The following is a 9,964-nucleotide window of genomic DNA, read 5'->3' as shown; positions in this document are numbered from 1 at the left end:
GACCTGGGCTTGGTTCATCTGGGAAGGACATACAGATCCAGGGACAAGGAGACTCTTAATATCAGAGAAGCTGGAGAAGCAATCCAGGAGTTTAATAAGAGACATCAAGCAAGATGATCTGCACTAGAACAGAGGGTGTAAAGACACCATTTGTTGTTATTGCTATGTGCCCTCAATTCGTTTCCAACTCTGAGGCTGAGAATGTGTCACCCACTCAGTGGGTTCACATGGCCAAGCCAGAGTCATAGTCCAACACTCAAACCACTATACCACACTGGCTCCCACAGACACCATAGCTGCTTTATAGTTGAAAGTTCACAGCAAACTCACAGAAGCCATATATAAGACAACCTCACAGAGGTGCCAGTGGCACACATGCCACCATTACATGTTTTAGGACATTACCACACACAGCCCACTCTCACAGCAACCATGTCGGTTTTTAAACAATGTAAACGTGCCTCTTTCAGCCATCATTGCATGTCGTCTCAGTTGTGTGACTGAGGCTGCTGCCCCCATTGTGCTCTCTTCCCTTAACCCCACCTCTCTGCCATAGGTCCTATCCAGCATGCCTTTTGGTTATTTTATTTTGATTTCCCCCACTTTTTTCCACACAATTCTAGAGCTCTGCTACTGTCCTGGATTGCGGCCAGCACACACAAACAACGCCGATAAGAATGGCTTAGCAAGGCAACTAGCAAAGCAACTAGAAGCAGTCCACAAACCTTGCAAGGAGTGAGCGTTAGAGAGCAAGCTAAAAGCCAAAGCCGTAGTCAGGGAAAACAGAGGTCAGAGTAGTCAGTCCAGTCCAGGGTCAGGGCAGCCAGAAGGTAGCAAGAGTCCACTCCGTTCCAAGGTCAAGAGTCAAGGCAACAAAGTGTCAGGATACACAAAGCCAGTGCTGGCAGCAATCACACCAAAGGATCATGCAATAAACTCTAGCATTATATTGGCGTCTCACTGCATCTTAAATAGGAGACGCTCTCCCCCGTACCAAGTGAGGCTGATTAGCTAATTGCCTCTCAGCAGTTCTCTGGGATCTGTGTCTGCCAGCACTTTCAGCCCTGCGTTGCCTAAAGGAGGGAACCTTCATGCCTGGTTCCTCTCCAGAGTCGCCACTAGGTTGCTGTACCACCAGAGGAATCCCATCAGCACTAGGACCCGGCTGAACCTCCTCCTCTGGGGCTGGGAGATCAGGGCTGGGCTCTGGCAGAGCAGAATTAACACCAGGTACAGCCTCAATTACCCCTTGCTCTGGAGTAGACCCATCCTCCTCCTCCGAGTCCTGCTCTTGGCTGGCCATGATGGCTACTACGAAGTAATTTAAAAAAAAAAGAGATTAAAAAAAAAGGAAACCAGGCTGCTTATGAATAGTGAGGAGGAGTGGCGTCAGGGGGAGAGGAGGGGACATTGATACTACATGACTGCCAATATCACAACTGCCCTGACAGTGACATTTTGCACCTGGGGACTATTGCAATTGGGAGGTCATTGATGGGTTTCCCTAGTCAATGAAAAGGGACACAACAAATACAGGTGAGAGGCAGAGGAGTTATGAGTCAAAGGTGTCGTTGTGTGATAAGTATTGCCAAAACCACTTTTTTCCTGGTCTAACCACAGTTTAAAAGCCATGTGTAATAATTGCCGTAGACCAAATGTTAACTGAGTTATCCAAGGTGCTGAAACTTATCTCCAAAACAGGTTCAGCACCTTGGATAACTCCTTTAATTTGCGACTAAAACCTCAAGCAAGTTCACTATCCCACTAACATGGAAACCACCCTTTATCATTGGGATGGGGTGTCTATATGTATCCGTTTACACTATGTATGCAAAAAGAACAATCTCAGGTGGGAAAGTCTTAGGAATTTTAGCTCGGCGGTACCCTACAGTGTCATTCCTTGACTTGTAGCAGCTTTCAAGGTTTTCAATAGGAACGTTTACTCATCCTGCTACCTGAAATCTATTTAGCTGGAGATACCAATTAGAATGCATCTATGTATCAAGAAGTCAGGTACAATATTTCCGAGGTCCATAGTTATATGAAAATCCATACCAGTAACTGGTTTGCTGCCCAATTTTCAGTTAACTCTCAGCCTGAACAAAACCTACAACCTTTCAAGCACACCCCAGTTGGGCTGCAATATATTTTAAGCTGTTGAAGCAAATTGCGGTTGTGTATGCTATTGATTTTGGTTAATGAAAAGCTTGTTACTATCTTTCTTCCTCTTTAATGGGCTATGGAGGTTTTTGCTGTTGTTTTTTTTATAATTATAGAGACAAATTTGTCCTGTTTCATGGTGTGCAAAAAAATGGAGCAATATGATATGATGAGGAAAAATAAATATTGTACTGGCATTCCTCCCCCTACCTCAGGGTCTATACATTTGTAAGCCATATGCATTTCAAGGTCTTGACATGCTCCTTGAGTCCGAGGCAGTTTGGTGTAGTGACTGACTGAGAGCAGGGAGATACAAATTCAAATCACCACTAAGGCACGTTGTCTCAGCTTGATCTACCTCAAAAGGTTGTTGTAAGAATACAGTGTGGAAGAAGAGAGTCTTGTATGCTGGCTAAAACCCATTGGATGAAAGGCGGGATCGGGGCAGCCTTTACATGCCAAGGGCCATGGAGGCTGCTTGTGAAACAGCCTTTGGGGAAGATATGGGGGTTTTGCCCTCTCTTACAAACTTGAGGGAGTTTGGGAGAGCATACCTCATATCTACCTCCCTATGACTGGCTGAGGATACAAGGATTTGGTTGCCCTCAGAGTCTGGTGTTTTCGCCCTATGGGAAGGCTGAAGAGGTAGTCTAGGTAAAGACACCTGGCTTCAGCTGAACCCGCATCAGGATTTCACCCTCAGCTGAAATCTCGAAAGTTTACAGTAATCAGTTGGGGTTTAAATAGGTTTTAGGTTTAATAAAGGCCCATTTATTTACATCCAATTTACATGTCTGACCTCTTTATTTCATGGTGGGGGATCAAACAATACAGAAGGGCCCACAACCAGTTTAGAAAGTGAACCGAAGTCTTTCTTTGGGAAACAGAAAAGAATGGTCTGAATGGGTCAAGGAGCACAAAACAGCCCTCAGGATGGTGCTTTGCCCAGGCTTGGTTTAACTAGCAAAGTAAAACTTCAAATTTGTGTGCTGTTCCTTAGGGACCACTGGTTTTTCTTGTTCTAAGTGTGGGTATGTGCATCACAGGCTGTCATTCCGAGAGCATTCATGAGTAGTTAGTTACTTTGTGCTGCTAACAGATTTGAAATTTTATTGTCTGTATTTTACTGCCCTCAGTCCCCACATGACCAAGAAGGGTATTGCTATCCCTCCAGACTATCTTAATTGATAACAGAAGTGGTGCTTGAGGTCTATGACATCTGAGACATGTGACTTTTCTTCTCCTGTATGATTTTAACACCTTTGTCTGATAAAGAAGTTTCTAAAGTGTGCGTTTTATTTGGTCCAATAAAGATATCACTGTTTTGAGGACTTTGGATTCTGTTGTGTTGTGAGTACGTTGTTATTTCAGAGCCAAAAATGAAGAGGAATCAGACAGTTAATGCAAAAAAGGCACAAACTGTGCAAATGCTTCATGCTCCAGATTCATTCTATATCTAATTTAGACTCAAGGAAGTGATATTTTGGAGAAATAAGCCTGAGATGTCAAGGAGTGCCAAGGACAATTAAGCTGCAGTTTAAGGGCCAGCAAATTAATTGTGCCAGGTTGGGTGAAGTTTTTGACAAAGTGCTTTGCATGGAGAAATTGCTCACCATGCAGCTTACCTGTGTTGTGCTACTAAAAGGAAGGCCAAGCAATACATTGGGCTTTAGTTTTTGTGACACTTTGGTTTCTTTTCTGATTAATCTTAATTGAATCTTAATCATTTTGTCACTTTCATGTGGAAGTGTGATTGCAGTACTTGAAGTCTGCAAAGAAAGAAAGACTTACAGACACCAAGAAGCAGAAACCTTGGCTTTGTGGATCAATGAGATATTTGCTTTCCTCAAAGTATTTCATTATTTGGAATCCAAACATCTTTAGAGCGGGTGTGCCTACTTGTGAGAATGGTTTGTTTCTGGTCTTTTTATACATTAATTGCTTTAAATTTGCATTAGTTTTTTAAACGGTGTGCTGGAGAGTCCTGGAGTTCTGTAGATGTTTGTTAAGGATTTCTTGATGGGGAAAGGAGTGGTGGCAGCAAACACAACTTATCTGCTACTATCTGGGAAGCACAGATATCAGTGTATTCACCCCACACCAACAGGATACACCAACTAATAAATAAGTAAAATAAGGCCGTCAATAGTTTCTAGACTGGTTGGCTATATATTATCATCAGTATTAAATGCAGTATGTCTCTGAATTCCTGCTGCTGGAGAACCTGAACAGAAGGTGCTATTGAATTTATATTCTACTATGAACTTTTCATCTGCATCTTACAAACAGAACGTCAGTCCTGTTGGATAGGCCATTGTTCTGGTCCAGAATGGTTCTTCTCTAGTTCTTAGGCAGAAGATATCACATACTACCCTGACCATTTCTGTTTACATTATGTTTGCAACATTTTCAAGTTTCAATTTCACTGCAGCATTTTTAAGAGAGAATAAACAGAATTGATTTGACAACTGTCAATTTGCTGCTTCTGTAGAGCAGGTTTTGATATTCTAGCTGCTAGCTAGAAAGAAGCAAAATAAGTGGAATTTGAGATGTTGGGCTGTTGAAATAAAAAGGAAACCTGGAAGGGATGTGCTGATCTTTGCACTGATGAAAATCATTAGTTCAATAAAGGACAAACAGTATGAGGACAAAATGTAGATCTGTGGGAGCCAATTCGTTAGCATGGACACTGAATAATGGCGCTCAGGAAGTGAAGGCTTGAGAAAGCAAACTTTACTTGATTATAAAAGATAATACACAAAGAATGCTGACCAGAACTGACCTTTTCATATACAAGAGACCCAGGTTAAGAGGAAACTTCTTTAGTTTCACTGCAGTTGCAACTTTCTGCAGTGTTGTGACCCTTGTTTCCTCTTTATGTAACCAAGGTGCTCTATATGCAACCAAGGCAGCTAATTAACACTACAGCTTAACTGACCTTTGCAATTTTATCTATTGGCTGTGAACTCCAAAAATAATTCTTTTTCTCGAAAAAGAATTAACCCGTAGCATGCAGTCAAGAAATCAGAAGAAGACTAGAATTGGGAAGGACAGCCATGAAAGAACTCCAGTTAGGATTAACCATTGGTTTTAGGCCATTTTGTTCATGTCTGCAAGAGTGAAAGATGAAATGGGAGGAAGCAACCAGCATGCTTAAAAGGGAACAAGAAGATGTCAATATTCAGAGCTGTGATGGCTGGTGACTCCCATGTTAGTTGATGGTGAACCGTCTCTGGCATTTAATTTGAAATTTAACAGCATTGAGCCTATTTTTAGGATAGGGTTCAGCACCTTGGATAGCACTGTTAACATCTGGACTAAAACTCAGAGTGGTTTCATCACCCCATGGGCAAGGAAACCACCAATTGCCACTGCTGCAGTGTAAAGGAAAGCTCATTAATATGGGCAGAGAGATGATCTGAACACTGGCTCTGAAATGACTGAATTACTCAGTTCCCTATAAGTCATGGCACCCAATAAGAAAAATGGGAGAATTTGTTGATAGTTAGGAGGTTTGCTAATGTAAACCACTGACAGATAGTGAAGGATGAAGCTTAGCGCAAAGAACATCAATGCATCAGCAGGTTGGGCTATTTGCGACCCAGAAGCCTTAATGAGTTTGCTGAGCTACTGATAATTGTCTTTGAAAAATCAAGAGTCAGGAAGTAATGGTAAGGATCAAAACAGTGAGATATAGCTGGCTTGGCAGGTCCACTAGGGATTCCTGCTTAGGAGTTATTACTAACTGCATGATTCTATGCTGCATCACACTGTTTGAGGCCTGGCCAATGCCTGTAAAAGGTGACATAGGGCCTGTATGGATAGGCCAAAATAAAGCTGCTTCGGGTTACTTTGGAGGTATGCTATTTAAATGATGCATGTGTCCTAAGACAGCTCTGTGGATGTGCCTGGAACCTTCTCAGCTCACTGAGATGCTTTCATCTCCTGGCTTTTTGACAATCCACTATTTAATTTCCAAATGATGGCAACGTTTGGTTTATTGAATGAAGTAATTATAGGTCATAACTTTGCTTTCTGCAAATGCCATGCACATTAGAACTTCCTGCCTGTTACAAATTACTTCTCAAAGAACATAACGGCTGACAGCATTTTGTTTTGTGCACTTGTGCGAATTTTCAAAGAGCAAATTGCCATGGAAGGTTTTGAAGAGACCAAGGTTCCTACCAATTGAGGATTTTCAATTTTAATTCATGCTCTGCAGGAAATCTGTAAACACAGCAGTAATAATGCAACACAAAATATGAAATAGTAGCGATTAATTTGCTGCCAAGAAAGGATTCCCTGCTCCCACACTTTTGCTAAAGGACCCTATTTTAAAATTCTGGCTGCTCCTTTTAAGAGTCCAGTGAAATGCAGGAACACTGTGATCTCTCAATAGGTTGCCTTTTTGGTTATCTGGAATTTGTTGAATGCAGCTGTTTCAACTGTTGGGTTTCCTAATGTTGTACTTTTTTTATTTGTATGGTTTATTTGTCCTGGGTGCTTACTAGGCTTCTAGTGTTGACATATATGCATTGTCAATGGATTCAGAATGCCTTCTGTGTCAGGTTTCCCTAAAATCTGCCAAGGCAGAAAGAGGACAATTTATATTTGTGTAAAGAGAAATATGCTAATAAACCTGAAATATGCCAAACCCTTTCACATTTTGCAGTATGCTTTATCTGCATGGCTTTTGAGCTCTTTGAATTACTTCAAATCTGCCCATGAGCGCTGAGGGCAGATTAAATTCTGGTATCTCACCTGTATGAGATCTTTCATCAGTGCAATTTCAAAACTCACAGATGCCTTGGAGATGAGGTGTTTAATTTAATGATTGAAAGGATATGTTGGAATTGGCTTGGTGCAAGAAGGGAAAGGGAAGGCAAAGGAAGGAGGAGGAGACACTGAGCTAGATAGTGTCTAACAAGTGCTGCCTCTGTTATAAAGTTGCTGGATCAGCATCCACAAAATTATTTGCGACAGTTAATGGCTGCCACTGCAAAATGATGCAGTCTATGTTGATTTCAATTCCAGGGGAACCTCCTCATATTCTTATGCCCTGAGATATGACATTGGAGGGAGGTGGTGACTGCAGCATCAGCATCCAAGTATACAAGTGCGGAGTGGCTCACATTCCCTTGTATGGTGCACCTGGCCCTTAATGTTTAATGTCTTCTATTTGTGCTGGGTGTGCTGCAGTGGTGGCTGATGGCTTCCCTGTTGTTGGAGTGGTAAATCCTCCATGAGCTTCATTCTTGACTTTACATGAGTTATCCAATGTGCTGAACCCCCCCATACCCTCCCCCCAATTGGCTCAGCACCTTGGATCACTTCATTAAAATTCAGACAAAATCATGGAATGGATTTATCACCTCACTGACATGGGAGTCGCCATTGATGTCCTCTCTGCCTGCTGGTATGAATGTGGGGTTCTTGGCTCCTTTGTTTTGCTTCTAGTAGGTATTGTGTAGGTATTGTCTCCCTATCCACCACACTAACTGTGTGTCTCAAATGATAGGCAGACTTAATATTCTAGGGCAGGCTCCTTGTTGGCTTGGATACTGTTGTAATCCTGACATCACAAATACCACCACATCATCTTATGGCAAGCCCCTCTGTTCATTGTGAAGACAGAGTCCAGGCCAGGCCAACCAGATGGAATAAAAGCAGCATGGGAGGCACACCTCTCTGATGAGAAGAATGACATTTAGTACACGCAGAGCATTTCTGAGTGGTGCGAGTAACACTTATTATCTCATTACATCTCACAACAACCTAATTGGGCAGACCAATATTTTCAGTTAGTGTGAAGATTGGTAGTAGTGGCTGGGAGGCATAGAGAGCCATGGATTCTCTGTGGATACCAAAGGAAGACATTTGAACCAGAGTTGGCTGGTTTAAACCAGGATTAAACCAAATGATTGAAAAAACACACAACCACTCCTGTTTGTTTTTTTTAATTGATTTTTTTCATATTTTTCTAAAAGTCTGACTATCATTACTGTTTTACAACCCTCTTATTAGAGCAACAATAACTGTTTGAATTTAAACATTTAAACTTCAGCAGCGCATGGCATTTGTTCATTGTTAGACCAGCATCTTGTGTCACTTGCTTCTTTTTAATCACTTTATTTTATAGTGCAGGAAAAGCCATTTAGAAACAAATCTTTCAGTTAACATACGTTCAGCCAAAACAACTTGCTTTAAAAGAGCACTTTGAAAAGAACAATTATTGTTTAAGTTATTGGCCACAACATCTGAACTTCATTTTTGCTACTTCAGTTTCTAATTTAGTCCTATATTGGTGTAGCCTTACACATTAATGCAAAAACACTGGTTTAAAAACATGGCTTAAACAAAACCACAGCCTTAAAAACAACAACAATCACCCCACAGGTGATTCACTACCTACTGACCTGGAAGCCACCAGTCGCCAATGTTCTCAAACATTGGTCCCATTCCCACTGGGCAAAAAAAGCGGCTTATTTCGCTGCGATTTTGACTCAGATTCTGGCTCGGATTCTGACTCAAATCTGACCCATCGTTCCCATTAAAAACAGGTGCAAACAGACCTGGTTTTTTTACCCCTGTTTTCATTCCCATTGGTATTATCCCTGTGGTAATTTGCTCCCCGTTCCCATTGCCCTTCCGGGACCTCCTTTTTTTAAAGCAGCTGTCAATCAAGCACTTAAGGGCTTGACATCACAGACAATCAGTCGCTTAGGCGCTTTTCCTCTCCGGGAAAGGGAAAAGGGAGCCTCTATTCACCCCAAATCCCTTTGGGTCCCAGGCTCTTCTGTGTCTTCCCATAGTTCCTCTGGGAAAGAGAGAAGGAGCCTCTAATCACCCTAAATCCCTTTGCCTCTCCCATTGCTCCCTGGGCTGTCTGGGGGCGATCAAGAAGGCATGTATTGCAAAGCCCATCTGCTGCTCAGGCGCTCAGGCAGAGGCAAAAAAAGAAATAAAGAAAAAATATTAGTTTAAAATGGTGTTCAATGGCTCTCCTCACACATCGGTCTATGAATGTGGAGCAGAGGGGAGGTTGCAGGGGGAGTAATGTGTTTACTGCGTTTGGAGCTCAATGTAGCGCAATCTGTTAATGTATATTTAAGGTAAAAATGTTCAGATGTGGCAATGTCTGCAGAAGTCAAAATTGGCTAGAGTTGGAGGCCAGAGCCTGAGCCGCAGATGGGATGTTCAAGGTCAACTGAACAAGACTGAATGGAATTATGATATGTCTTCTGTCTGAACTGGGATTGGTTTCTATGTTGCATAGCAACTTGTACAAGAAGGAGGCTGGCCTTAGTAGTCACATCGTGGGAATGTTGTATATAAGAAAACAAACACTGTTCTAGTGAATTCTGGGAGTTTGGAGTCTGAGAGTTGAAGATAGTGTGGTGTGACAGTAAGAGTTTTTGTATTGTAGTAACTAGCTCATGTTATTTAGAAACAAGAAATAAAGCCCTCTAAGGAGTGAACTGCTGGATGGAGTCTGATTCTTTAATTAAACAGCTGTTTCACTAGGCATTGTTCCAGCAAGCTGCAAAGCCTGTTTGGAGTTTTGTTTTGATCCTGAGTTGCAGAGGAACCAGCATCTTCATCCAGTTGGCACCAGACTGGGACCACGGGCAAGGTTCATCACCCAAAATATCAACACAATCACCTTACCCTGCTTCCCAATCCACTGGGGGAAAGGCTATGCGAACGGAAGAAAATGGTGCCAGTAATGCAGAAAGAGAACAAAGAGGGTGACACCCCCAGGCCAGCCCCTTGAGCACTGCTCCTCCCATTTCCAGGTTCCTGA

Source organism: Sceloporus occidentalis, unplaced genomic scaffold, assembly GCF_023333645.1.
Source record: "Sceloporus occidentalis isolate IW3139 unplaced genomic scaffold, rSceOcc1.0.p SCAF_8, whole genome shotgun sequence".
Taxonomy (NCBI): Eukaryota; Metazoa; Chordata; class Lepidosauria; order Squamata; family Phrynosomatidae; genus Sceloporus; species Sceloporus occidentalis.
The sequence above is the reverse complement of the archived record's forward strand: the minus strand, read 5'-3'. Positions refer to the sequence as shown.